We start from the raw sequence: 14,042 nt of genomic DNA on the forward strand, positions 1-14,042 counted from the left end.
GATGGCGTCACCTGCCCAGCCAGTCCGGAAAGACAGAACTCCGCTGGAGTGGGCAGGGAAAGGGCTCTCAGCGAGACTCACTTGTGACACAACACTGCAAGCTCCTCTTTTAAATAATTTTCTTCCTGTTGCTCAAGATGGCAAAAAGGTTCCTGGCAAGAATGGGAGGGTTTGGCTGGGCAGTGGTGGTGTGTGCCTTTAATCCTAGCACTGGTAAGGAAGAGGCAGGCGGATCTCTTTGAGTTCAAGGGCAATCTGGTTTTCGTTTAGGGGTGGCCCCATGAGATTTCCCCCTTCCGTGTGAACACGTGTTGTCATTGTTTGGATCTTGTTTAGGAGGCCATATTGTTATGGTGTCATAGATGTAGCTGCCCTGTCATTTCTAGGAGGCAAGATCAGCTAACAGACTCCCCGTTCCTCTGGGCCTTACAATCTTTCTGCTCCCTCTTCCTTGATGTGCGCTGAGCCTTAGGTGTAGGAGTTAGCTGTGCTGTAGGCGTACCTGTTGGGTTGGACACTCTGTGACTGATTGTTCTCTGTGTTTTGACCAGTGTGGCTTTCTGAGATGGTCTCTATCTCTTGCAAAGAGAAGCTTTTTGGATGAGCTGTGAGAGCTACATCAATCAAGAAAAGGAGGCTCATAGACAAGAAGAAATCTTTTAGGATTTCCCCGTTAGTATAATTTGGCTTTAGTTTCCTGGTATACAGTCCTACCATGTTGAGGTCTGTTCTTTGTATCCCTAGTTTCTATCATGAAGGGATAATGAACTTTGTCAAGAACCTTTTCTCTGTTCATAGAGATGATTTTGTGATTTCTGCCCTTGAGTTTATATATGTGCTAGATTACATTTATTGATTGTGCACAAACTGAAATGAAACCAACTTGGCCATGGTATATTATCTTTTTAATAAGTAGCTGAATTCATTTTGCCAGCATTTTATTGATTTTTTTATTTATATGTGTGCTCATCAGGGGAATTGGTTTATAGTTTTCTAATTTTTTTTTGTGTGCTATATCCTTATCCAATTTTGTTATCAGGTAATATTGATTTCATGAGGTGGGTTTTGTGTTGTTCTTATCCTTTCTGTTTAGTCTGGCAGCAAGTCCATGTGATCCGGGCTTTTTTTTGCTGGGTGACTGGTTACTGCAGATTTGTTCTTGTTGCTCACTGTAGGCCTTAGGTTGTTAACGTCCTCTTGATTTACTTTTGGTTGGTCATAATGTATAGAGGAGCTTACCTGTTTCTTCTGAATTTTTTTTTTTTTTTTTTTTTTTTTTTGGTTTTTCGAGACAGGGTTTCTCTGTAGCTTTAGAGGCAGTCCTGGAACTAGCTCTTGTAGACCAGGCTGGCCTTGAACTCACAGAGATCCACCTACCTCTGCCTCCTGCATGCTGGGATTAAAGGCATGCGCCATCACCTCCTGGCCTCTTCTGAATCTTCAGCTTTTTAGAACACACAGTTTTGATCTTCTGGATTTCAATGGTATTTACTGTAACACAACTCCTAATTTATTAAATTGGTTTTTCCTCTCTTTTATTTGGTTAGAATGGTTAAGACTTCATTAATCTTGTGTATTGTCACCAAGAGTTACCTATTTCGTTTTATTTTGATTCTTTGTATTATTGTTTTAGTCTTCATTTAACGAATTTTTGCCCTGATCTTCATTATCTCTTTACAGTCACTGAGTTTGGGTTTGACTCATTCCTGTTTTTCTCAGACCTTGAGTTGCATCTTTCAGTTACTCACTTGCGTTTCCTCTGATTTTCTTCAGTGTTAGTATTCCTATCCATGAACCCTCCCCTCAGAACTGCCTTTATTGCATCCCAGACATTCTAGCTACACTTTCATTTCCATTTGGTTCTAGGAATTTTTAATTTCCTCCCGATTTCTTCAATGACCCATTGATCATTTAAGAGTGTTTGTTCAATTTATATGTGTATTAGTCAGGGCTCTCTAGAGGAACAGAACCAATAGGATGAATTTATGTAAAAGGAGATTTATTAAATTGGCTTATACAGAGTGATCTGGGTAGATAAGTAATGGCGGTCTCACCCTGGAGAAGTTGAGAACATAGCACTTGCTCAGTCCACAAGGCTGGATGTCTCTGCAGTTCCAATCTCAAACCAAAGACCTCTAGGGTTCCTGGAAGAGATTCTGGGTTTGAGTCTATGCTGCAAACTTAAACACGCTGTTTCTAATGTCAGAGAAGGAACAGTGACAGAAACAATAAACTTGCCAGCAAGAGTGTGAGCAATCAGGAAGAAAACAGCTTTCCTTCTGCGTCCTTTTAGCTGGACTGTCAGCAGAAAGTGCTACCCACGCTTGGGCTGGGTCTTTCCACTTCAAATAGCATGACAGAGAAAGTCTCTTATAGGAGTGCCCAACAGCTTGGTTGTATCGATCCCAGATGCACTCAAATTGACTAACATTAGCCATCACATTGTGTGTTTGTACAGTTTCTTCTGCTATTAGTTTATCCCACCGTGATCTATTTGATAAGATACAAGAAGCGATTTTGTCAGGCTTAGTGGTCACACCTTTAGTCTTATGCTTGGGAGGCTGAGGCAGGCAAAGTTTCTCGACTTTGAGGGCAGCCTGAGCTATGTAGTGAGTTTCAGCCCAGTCAAGCTACACAGTGAGACCCTGTGTCAAAAAGAAAAGAAAAAATGTTGAGTCTTTTGTATTTGTTAAGATTTGCTAGCTTGATTTAGAGGCCCAGAAATTAGTCCTAGTTACTTGGGAGGCTGAGAAAAGAGGCTTGCAAGTGCACACCTTTCTGGGCTACAAAGAGAGTTCAAGGCTAACCTGGGAAAGTTAGTAAGGACTTGTCTCAAAATGAACAGTAAAAAATGCTCTGTGGAGTTGGGCGGTGGTGGCACACTCCTTTAATTCTAGCACTCAGGAGGCAGAGGCAGGTGGATATCTGTGAGTTCGAGGCTAGCCTGGTTCTATAGAGTGAGTTCCAGGACAGCCTGGGCTGTTGCACAGAGAAACCTGTCTCTAAAAACCAAAAAAAGAAAAAAGAAAATTCTGTGGGTATAGCTGAGGTCTACAGTGTCTTCACACACACACACACACACACACACACACACACACACACACACACTGAGTGAAGTGAGAAAGAGAGAGGAGAGAGAGAGAGAGAGAGAGAGAGAGAGAGAGAGAGACTCGTGGCTCAAGGTGTGGCCTGTTTTAAAGAAGCTCAGTGGGCTTCTGGGAAGGATGTGCTGTCCAGCTGTCGATGGGCATGTTTTACAGATTCCTGTTGTCTGTTTGGTCTCTGTTGTAGTCAAACTCCGAAGCTTGTAGATTCTTTGGTTTGGATGATCTAGCTGTTGATGAATGTGGTTTATTTATTTAATATTCTTGAAGGCGTAAGTCATAAACAATGCCACACCAGTTTGGAATTATGATTAATAGGGTGGTATTTATTTAAAGGGGAAAAAACTTACAGATCACCGTCAGCCCTCTGAGCAACCAGGAAGGGAGTCTAGTCGCCGGTGGAGCAGGAAGTGAAGAGAGAGAGGAGAGGGAAGTGGCCGCTTTTTTAAAGAGAGAGACCACGCCCCAGTGGGCTGGTATCTCTGCAGCTATAGGGTGGAGGAACGGGAGGACCTCCCACAACATATTCTGAAGGTAGAGTTTATTGATCTAGTATTAGTTAATGAAGATAAGCATGAAATTTAATATAATTTCTTCCAGACCCAAGGCTTATTTCCTACCTTCCATGCTTAGAAAGATACAAAATGAAATTCTGAAGGCACAGAAGGGGGGAAGAGCATCCCTGACACCTGTGTGCTACAGCAGATCAGGCTGATTCTGTGGTGTGGCGCTTTCTCCTGGGAAGAGGAGTTTTTATTTATTTTTATTAAAAACATTTATTTTTAGTTTTTGCATTTAGATGCTTTGCCTGAATATATGTCTATATGCAGTGCCTGAGGAGGCCAGAAAAGGGTGTTAGATCCTCTGCAACTGGAGTTACAGATGAATGTGAGCTGCTCTGTGGGTGCTGGGAACTAAACCCCAGTCCTCTACAAGGGCTGGAGAGATGGCTCAGCGGTTAAGAGCATTGCCTGTTCTTCCAAAGGTCCTGAGTTCAATACCCAGCAACCACATGGTGTCTCACAACCATCTGTAACGAGATCTGATGCCCTCTTCTGGCCTGCAGGCAGACACACAGACAGAATATTGTATACATAATTAATAAACAAACAATTAAAAAAAGAGCAGCTAGTGCTCTTACCACTGAGACATCTCATTTGTTCCCAGATTTTGCTTCTTTTTATTTTATTTTAAAAAATTTTTTGAGACAGTGTTTCCCGTGTAGCCTTGGTTGTCCTGAAACTCACTTTATAGACCGGGCTGGCCCTGACCTCATAGAGATCTGTCTACTGCTGCCTCCCAAGTGCTGGGATTAAAGGCGAGCACCATTACCGCCTGGCAGGTTTTGCTTCTTAATCTAGTCAGATAGTATCTTTTAGCTGGTGTACTAACCCTATTTACATGTAGGGCTGTGATTGACAAGGGCTTGCTGATCCTGGAATTTTGGTTAGTTATTTCCTGATTCATATATGGTTATTTTATTTCTCTTTTATTCATATTATGAATTTTATTTACTGAGTTAGACATAATTATTCCTGTCTAGTTCTTATTTATTCACATATTCCTTTCATGACATTTATTCTTTCCTGTGCTCTCATAATTGAGACGTTTCTTTCCTCCTCTGTGTGTAGGATTCCTCCTAGTATCTTCTGTAATGCTGGTTTGGTGGCCATGAATTCCTTTAGTTTATTCTGTCTTGATATGTCTTTGCTTTTCAATATATATATTTTTTATGGCTAGTCTTTCTGTGTATCCCTGAATGGCTTCTATCTCAATATGATGCCCAGAAGGAAGTGCTTTTAATCACTGAGCCATCTCTCCAACCCTAAAGTCTTTGATCATTTTTAAAGTAGTCTTTTGAATTCTTTGTTTGGCATGCCATCCCCTTCAGTATATCTGTTTCAGTATTTGGGGATCTGAGCTTTGTAAGGTATAGTGTTGGGGTCTGAGCTTCGGAAGGCATAGTGTTGGGATCTGAGCTTCGGAAGGTATAGTGTTGGGGTCTGAGCTTTGTAAGGTATAGTGTTGGGGTCTGAGCTTTGTAAGGTATAGTGTTGGGGTCTGAGCTTCGGAAGGCATAGTGTTGGGATCTGAGCTTCGGAAGGTATAGTGTTGGGGTCTGAGCTTTGTAAGGTATAGTGTTGGGGTCTGAGCTTTGTAAGGTATAGTGTTGGGGTCTGAGCTTTGTAAGGTATAGTGTTGGGGTCTGAGTTTGTAAGGTATAGTGTTGGGGTCTGAGCTTTGTAAGGTATAGTGTTGGGGTCTGAGCTTTGTAAGGTATAGTGTTGGGGTCTGAGCTTTGTAAGGTATAGTGTTGGGGTCTGAGCTTTGTAAGGTATAGTGTTGGCATCTGAGCTTCGGAAGGCATAGTGTTGCCTTATTCTTTCATGTTTCTTCAGTTTCTGTTTGTGATTTGTGTATCTGTTGGCATAGCCATTTTTTTCTAGTTTATTTGAGGATATTTTCAGTGGGAAGACTTCTCGTTTTTGTTTAGAACTAAGTTAAATTCTTTTTTAAATTAATTTTTAAATTCTCTCATACATGACACCCCATCACAGTTTCCCCTCCCTCCGCTCTTCTCAGCTCCTCCCCCACCTTCTTCCTCCCCCAGATCTGCTCTTTCCATTTCCCTTAAAGAAAAAAGCAGGCCTCCAGGGATAGCCACTAAATGTAGCATACCACATTACGATAAGACTAGGCACAAACTCTCATATCAAGGCTAGATGAGGCAACCAGTAGGAGGAAAACTGTCCCTAGTGCAGGCAAAGAGTCAGAGACATGTCCCACTCCTATTGTTGGGAGTCCCACAAGAATACCAAGCTACACAACCATAAGTATATACAGAGGATGAGCAGGCTTTTCTTGGGGGTCAACTCATAATACAAGTTATAAAGAAGAAAACAGCTCATCCAGCTGAGCATGATGCTCCAAGGAAAGAAGGTCAAGGGGAAAAGGTCCCCGCCATTGTGAAGAAACAGGAGGCCAAAAAGGTGGTAAATCCTTTGTTTGAGAAAAGGCCTAAGAACTTTGGCATTGGGGAGGACATTCAGCGCCAAAGAGATCTCATGTGCTTTGTCAGATGACCCTGCTACATTAGGCTGCAGCGGCAAAGGGCCATCCTCTATAAGCGGCTCAAAGTTCCTCCTGCCACTAACCAGTTCACCCAGGCCCTGGACTGGCAAACAGCTACTCAGCTGCTTAAGCCTGCCCGCAAGTACAGGCCAGAGACAAAGCAGGGGAGGCAGAGGCTGCTGGCAAAGGGGATGTCCCAACTAGGAGACCACTTGTCCTTCAAGTGGGGGTCAATACAATCACCATCTTGGTGGAGAACAAGAAGGCTCAGTTGGTGGCGATTGCCCACAATGCAGACCCCATTGAGCCGGTGGTCTTCCTGCCTGGTCTGTGTCAGAAGAGGGGGTTCCCCTAGTGCATAATCAAGGGGAAGGCCAGGCTGGGCAGCTGGTCCACAGGAAGACCTGCAGTGCTGCTGCCTTCACAAAGGTTGACTTGGAAGACAAGGGTGTGGCTGCCTAAGCTGGTGGAAACTGTTTTAGGACCAATTACAAGGGCAGATATGATGAGATCCACCCAGCTAGGCAACGTCCTGGATCCTAAATCTGCGGCTCAAAATGCCAAGCTGAAAAAGGCAAAAGTCAAAAGACTCACCACTAAACCGCTAAGTTTTCTGTACATTAATTATAATTACAAACTTGAAAAAAAAAGAAAGAAGAAAGATAAGCAGTGGTTACAGCAATAACACCAAATAGATAAAAAGTTCTGATGGTGCAATAAAGAAGAAAAATACACAAACATTAGATAAAATTTAAGATGATTAAAAGCAAAGTCTTTTAAAAAAGCAAATAAAAATAACAACCAAAGTTTACTAAAGGGGAAAGGGGGAAACACAAAGGCAAAAAAAAAAAAAAAAGGAAAATAAAAATAAGACAGAGTATCTTCTTAGGTCTTCCAGGTGGATGGGGAGTGGGCTTCAGTGGAAGTTGAAGTCTCTTGTCTTTCCTACCATTTAGGTTGGTGCTCAGCCAAGCTTGGCTAAGTACCAAAAGTCCTTAAGGGCTGTGTTTCCTCTAGCGACTTCCCTTCTTTTCACCCCAGGAGCCTCTGTTGGCCACACTTAGCTTTGCATCCTATGATGAGGTGGGTTCTCCCATGCTCCCATGCTCTAGAGTCACCCCCCCACATCAGTTCATATGCACCAGGTTGGCTAATGGTGTCTCTGAGTGCTTTGGGGACCGGGGAAATGAACTAAAGTGTTGAGATCCATACAGGAGAACTAACTGCAAGTGATTTCCAACCCCAGGCATCGTTAGGCATCCATGGGAGGAAGAAGACTGCAGAAGTCAAGGGCTCTGGGGGAGTGTCAGGTTCTCAGTCTAGCTGGAAGTGAGCCGCAGTGGGCGGTGGCTCCAAGTGTGGAGTACCTGCTAAGCTCATGCTGGGGCTTACCAGGTTACCCAGCCACAAAGGGCAAGGTTTCTGGTCAGCAGCCTTCTGTCTACGTGTAACCTGCTACCTGAACTTCTTGGCATGTTTGCATCCAGCCTTCCTCTCCACAATTGTCTGCTCAGCTGTCTCACCCAGAGGCTGTGTCAGTTTGTTCCTAGGCCCCCAGGTTTATGATTGATTAGATCTTCTGATCCATTAGATCTTGTGATCCATTAGATTTTGTGATCAGGCCCCCTCTCAGGATGTTCTCTAAGTATAGCTACCTGAGACACCGCAGGTGGAAAGCGACCTCGCAGGAGGTGCTCTGTCTCCCCAAATCCCTCCATGGAATTAGAGGGTTGTGAGAGCCATGGCTTTGTCCTATGAGTAGGACTGCCAGTTTCTGTTCACCAGGGACTCTTGGTTTGCTTTTATTCCTGCTGGGGAGCCATGGCCGGGGCGGATGCTGTCCACTCCTCTGCTGCACCTGTGTGTTCATCCTTCCACACTCCCCAGCTGTCTTACCAGCTCCTTTGTGGTTTCCGATGCTCTTCCAGTCTTGCATAGGAACAACCTAAGCTCTCTGCAACACATGAAGCAACTTCCAATCTGCACATCAGCCTGGAATTTCCTAGACTGAACTGTCTAATTTGTTTTTTTCCTCTTAAAAGAGTTTTTCCTTAATGAAACAAAACACAAAAATATGGAACGCTTCATGAATTTCCGTGTTATCCTCGTGCAGGGGCCACGTTAATCTCTGTGTCATTCTAATTTTAGTATATGTGCTGCTGAAGTGAGCACTGAACTATCTAATTTGTTACGCATTTAGTTGCATAGAAATACATAATTTTTAAAAAAAAATTATCTAGGGCTGGAGAGATGGCTCAGAGGTTAAGAGAACTGACTGCTGTTCTGGAGGTCCTGAGTTCAATTCCCAGCAACCACATAATGGCTCACACCGATCTATAATGAGATCTGGTGCCCAAAATGCTATATACATAATAAATAAAATTAAAAAAATTATTTATTTTTATCTTATGTGCATGGGTGTCAGGTCCCCTGGAACTGGAGTCACAGACAGCTGTGAGCCACTATGTGGGTGCTGGGTATTGAACTCAGATCCTTTGGAAGCACAATCAGTGCTCTTAACCACTGAGCCGTCTCTCCAGCCCAGAAATACAGAAATTTTAATGTTTTCTTCCTATGTGTCTGGATCAAGTGTAACCATCAAAATAGAAGCCATGGATGAAGAGATCTGTCCTAAGCCCTTTGGCTTGGTGTGCGAGGCCCTTCACAGTCTAGCCTCAGTTTGCCTTTCTAACTTCATAGTCAACTACATTTGGTCAATCTGTGGGCTTCCCATGAGACTGTGAACTTGGGGAGCACAGGACTGGAGACTGGAACCCTGAGATCTCAGCATGAAAGTGCTAACGTGTAGGTCAACGGGCATTCTGCCTTTGGGTTGGATTGTGCCAGGTCAGTGAGACCCCAGACAGCGAGACTGACCCTCCTTCTATCTATAGACTTTTCCAGACAGCCTGGTCTCCACATGGGTCTGTTTGGCAAGGGCAGACAAGCCGTTCAGTACTTGCACGGATGGAGCAGCACAGAGCAGATGGGGGCGGATTGCAAACTTTGCGGTACGTTTCCCTACCCTCTGCACTGTGTCTTCACTGCCAGACACTCTGTCTCCAGGCGGTGCCATCACGAGGCCTCCCTGGGCCTTGTCTCATTTACTCAGGAGTCATTGGCATAAAACAGAATGGCGCTCTCCCCGCCCCCAGCCGTGCTTCTTCCTCATTGTTGAGAGAGTGAAGGATAATTTCGGGTGGTGTGGGGATGCTTCAGAGGACCTGTGTGTAGTGACAGCCAGGCTGTACTGGCTGCAGGATGTTTGATTTCTCTATTTCATAGTCTCTAATGCTGCCCCCCATCTCTGTCTAGTCTGCTCTCCTGACCTGATGGAGGTTGGTGTGCTGGTGGAACATCCATGAGCCCTGCAGACATGAGCTGCTGTGGAGAAGTGTGCTGCTGTGTGGATCTCAGAGAAAGGCTGCCCGCAGGGTGTTGGCTCTGGTACAGGAGTTGTGGACTTGGGTGCAGGAGTCGTGGACTTGGGAGCTTCGTGCTGAGTGGTCTCATAAACCAGGCCACTTCTACATAGTGTGTGCAGTGTTTCTGTGGACAAACCAGGGCTTGTCTTGTCTCACCAGGCTTATTTACCCCTCCCTGTAGACTGACATTCAGTGCCTTGTCTCTCTCAACCGTTTTCTCTAAGGGAAAGTGGATGTCTGCTCAGCAAGTCTTTGCTGTGGATGATGAACACTGTGGACATCACTGAGAAGATAAACCTGGACCATGGGTCTGGGGAGTGGGTTCAGAGAAAAGCGCTGCTTAGTTGTTACTATGAGAATGGGCTGGTCAGCTTGATTACGGATCCCTACTGCACTTGCAGTCTGGACAGCTCAGGGATGCTTGCTTGTGAGCGGTACTTGGGGGTGTAAGGTTTGTTCACCCAGGAAATGAATGCACAAGCTAGCTGTGGGGAGCTTTACAGCAGAGTTGGCTCTGACCATCACCTCCCCTGGCCCTTGGGGCTTCTCAGCCTCCACAATCATTGTTTCGTGTTACCAGTCTAACGGTGAGCGACAAGGGTGACAGAGTCCGAAGCGGGAAGACCATCCAGGTTTGTGCCCTTTCTTAGGCCTGTGGGACGGTGGAGGGTCAGATGTGCTTGCCTTAGCAAAGGAAGATGGACAGAGCGCAGACTGTTTCTCGCTTGCTGCTCTCTGTGAGGAGACGTGTGTTTGTGGAGAACGGCTGTCGAAGAGGTAGGGTGTGTCCAGATGAAAGAAACAGACATCCAGTGGATAAGCAAGGGCAGAGCTGCTTGTGTTGTTTGATTTTGCCAGAATTCTAAGCTAACGTCTTTTGCCGTTATCTCGGCTTTCCCCACACTGCTCATAAAATGGCGGCAGCTCCAACCTTTGCATCGCATACGTCTAAACCCAGGCACAAGAACTGGGAGCGAGTTCAGAGTTGTCTGGGCAGCAGCAGGCTTTGTACACTTTCCTTGCTCTTAGTAAAGAAAATCACCTCCCCAGACTTCTCCTCCATCTAATAGCCTGGGACCTGTTATGAATCTACCAAGGAAATAATCTGGAGGATGGAAAGGATGACTGGGTGAGATAAGTAAGGACCAGGTAAGCAGCTAAGCACACAAAGGTGAGATTCTGTCAAGAGTCACGAGGAGGAGAAAGGGATGGGCAGAGAGTGGTGTACAAATTCTTGAGATGCTTCTGAGTCATCAATGACTGTTGAGACATCTTTGGTTTCTACCTGCCCACCTGCCATACCTTCTTCAGAAGTAGACTTTGTGTTCCTTTGGGCGTGGAGGGGACTCTATCTTCATCGTTCCAAGGTAGACAAATGACATGAGTCAGACCCATGGGATCAATTTCAGGGCTCCTGTTTGAAATACCGGGAATAAGTTCTCCTTACTCCATGGTGTCTGAGGAGATGACTGGCCAGCCTGGAGCTCTGGTGCTCTAGTTTGCCTGCCTGGATGAATAAATGATCAGATGAAACCAGCAGAAAGGAAAGAACCACGAGCGAATGAGAAACATGGGTCCAGATGAAGACCCAGGAGCCCGAAGGCAGCGGTGGCAGACAGACTCATGCCAGGTGGTCCAGTGGTCTGATGTGGCGTAGCTGCAGCCTCTTTGCTTCCTGCTAGGAATCAGAAACAAGTAGGGAGATGTAACAGATTCTAAAATCGGAACTGGTTGACTCAAGGAATTCCATCCTGGGCTAAGAAGACCGCAGCCATGTTATATTCTTATAAAGCAGCTAGTTAAGTCATTTCCTGTCCCATCCTGGGCTCTTCAGCCAGGGTAGACTAAGGTAGGATTGCTGAAGTGCTTGGTGGAACTTTCCAGGCTGTGCAGAACACGAGCTACTTCCTGAAACTCAGGTTCTGGGGGCAAGAGTCTAGCTTCTGTCAAAACGGGGCTACCTGGAAAAATGTTTGCATGTAAGAGGCCCACCCCCTTTGCCTTTGGGTGCTGAAGTCAGGTGATGCTGTGCCTTGAAGGGCTAGAGCACATGAGTTCCTTGTCAGGTGATGTGACTGGTAAGAAAGATTGGAGTGAAATCAGAGAGGGGTGTGGGTTAGACTTGCATTCCTGCAGGGTGGGAGGTAGCAAGCTTCTTCTGGGCAAGGAAGGTATTCCTGCAGCAGAATAAGATCACTAGGCCGGGTGGTGGTGGTGCACACCTTTAATCCTAGCAGAGGCAGAGGCAGGCAGATCTCTGTGAGTTCAAGGTCAGTCTGGTCTACAAGAGCTAGTTCCAGGACAGGCTCCAAAACCACAGAGAAACCCTGTCTCAAAAAAAAAAAAAAAAAAGATCATTAGCCACCGGTGGAGATACATAGACACACAGCACCTATGCACAAGGACTGGCTCGGAACCAGATGATGCAAAGAATTATAGGTAATAAGTCATAACTAAAAGACAGTGGATCTGGTTGAAGGCAGCATGATAATATTGCTCTGTCTTCTCACTCTCGTGTGCCAGGTGTGTTGGTGACGCTCACATTCATCATTTAGCGTGTAGGCTGTCCAGCTATGAAGTTGTATACATAGAGCTCACTGAGAGGTCCCTCATCTTGGGACTGGGTGTAAAACAAGACATCGTTATGGGCTACCTGTGACTGAAGAGGAAAGGAACAGACTCTGAGATGTGTGTGTGTGTGTGTGTGTGTGTTATATGGTGGCGGAGGCCACGGAGATTGTGTGGCTCAAAAGAAGGAGGTATGCAGAAGAGACACTGCAGCGCCCGGCTTTGGGGGCACAATTGTTATCTTCCCCTTTGCCAGTCAGCATCTTCCTCTTTGGAAACAGCACCCTTGTTATCATTTGAGGGAACAGCTTCTCACTGACTAAGCTCAGACTCTGAGGTGAGGCCTTTCCCGCAGGCACGGGAGCCAGTTCACAGCAGGCAAAAAGCCCAAGCCCAGCATCTATGTAAATGGATTTCAGTTCCTGAAGGATTGAAACCCGCTGAGAGAGAAAAACCTTGTTCTCTAGATACTGTTGTCATGAGGCATGGGGTAGGGTCACTGGGACTTCCTTCCCAGTGTGGGGGAAGTGAGGAGCTGCAGGGAAGCATTTGCCTATGTTTAGCCAAGAAAAGTGGAAATGGGGAGAGGGATGGAAAGAGGTGAAGTGGGGTGCCTCATTCAAGCTCTGGAGATGACGATACCCCTGAACTTGTTAGTTACATGAGCCAAAAAACTTCATATATATATATATATATATATATATATATATATATATATACACACATATATATGTATATATATATATATTCTGCGAGCATCTGGGATTTGTAATTGAGAACCCCGTGGCCACAGGTAAATATGATTCCTTGTGCTTGAGTCTGTTGGACACTCTGTGGTTCTCCAACAAGCAACCAATCAAGGAAAGATGGATTCCTTCACGTGTGATAGGAGGAACCAAAGCAAGAAAGTGTAAAACTCAGAGTCAGGAGACAGAGAAGCTTGCAGGAGGCCCTGGGGAGCCTGCCAAATCTCCTGGGAGGGGCGTGTGCTGTTCAAGGCTATTTTGAAGGATTGTCCAAGCCACCTTCTGCCCTAAAGCAGCACCCAGTGTCTGGGGAGTGCTATATTCTCCGTCTTCTGCTCCTACATGGTCTGGGTTTGACACACACAGGGCTGTGGGTCAGAGACCAGGGTGGGCATAGTAGATTGATATAGCTGCAGCTGTGTTTATCGCTGTGGTTTTGCTATGAGGAATTGTATGCTGTCTTAGGGTTTCCATTGCTGTGAAGAGACACCATGGCCAGGGCAACTCTTTTAAAAGAAAACATTTAATTGAGGGCTTGCTTGCTTGCAGTTTCAGAGGTTAGTCCATTATCCTCAGGGTAGGGAGCGTGGCAGTAGGCAGGCATGGTGCTGGAGAAATAGCTGAGAGCTACATCCTGATCTGCAGGACTAGAAAGACTCTGGACTTGGCATTGGCTTTTGAAGCCGCAAAGCCCACCCCCTGTGACCCACTTCCTCCAACAAGGCCACACCTCCTAACTCTTCTAATCCTTTCAAATAGTGCCACTCCCTGGTGACTAACTAAGCATTTGAAAATATGAGCCTCGGGGGGCCGTTCTGATTCAAACCACCACACATGCTTTTTATCTTCCCATAATATTTGATTTCGGAACTCCTGAGCAGGTGTCACATATAGACAGACCCAGAGTAGGTGCTAGTTATGGTTTTGTGTCTTCAAAATTGATGTGTTGAAACAATCCCCAGTGTGATGGTATTACTAGCTTATGGTGGGGCCATTTCACAAGAGAGCTCTATCTTCATGAATAGACTAATGTCCAAATGAGGTTGGAGGAAGTGGGCTTCCCCTTCCATCAAATGGGAACATCAAGAAGGCACCATCTTTGAAGCAGGGTGCCTCACGAGACACTG

General features: G+C 45.5%; 1 non-coding gene across 1 annotated transcript; it reads right to left on the bottom strand.

Annotated features, from left to right (window-relative positions):
- Positions 1 to 8,244: 8,244 nt before the first annotated feature.
- On the bottom strand, positions 8,245 to 8,348 carry LOC121435950. Its single transcript, XR_005972630.1, has one exon. It is a non-coding gene; the product is annotated as a U6 spliceosomal RNA (small nuclear RNA).
- Positions 8,349 to 14,042: the final 5,694 nt, after the last annotated feature.

This window comes from Microtus oregoni, unplaced genomic scaffold (assembly GCF_018167655.1).
Source record: "Microtus oregoni isolate MIOR12 unplaced genomic scaffold, Mior012 000047F_ref0000412, whole genome shotgun sequence".
In the NCBI taxonomy this organism is placed as follows: Eukaryota; Metazoa; Chordata; class Mammalia; order Rodentia; family Cricetidae; genus Microtus; species Microtus oregoni.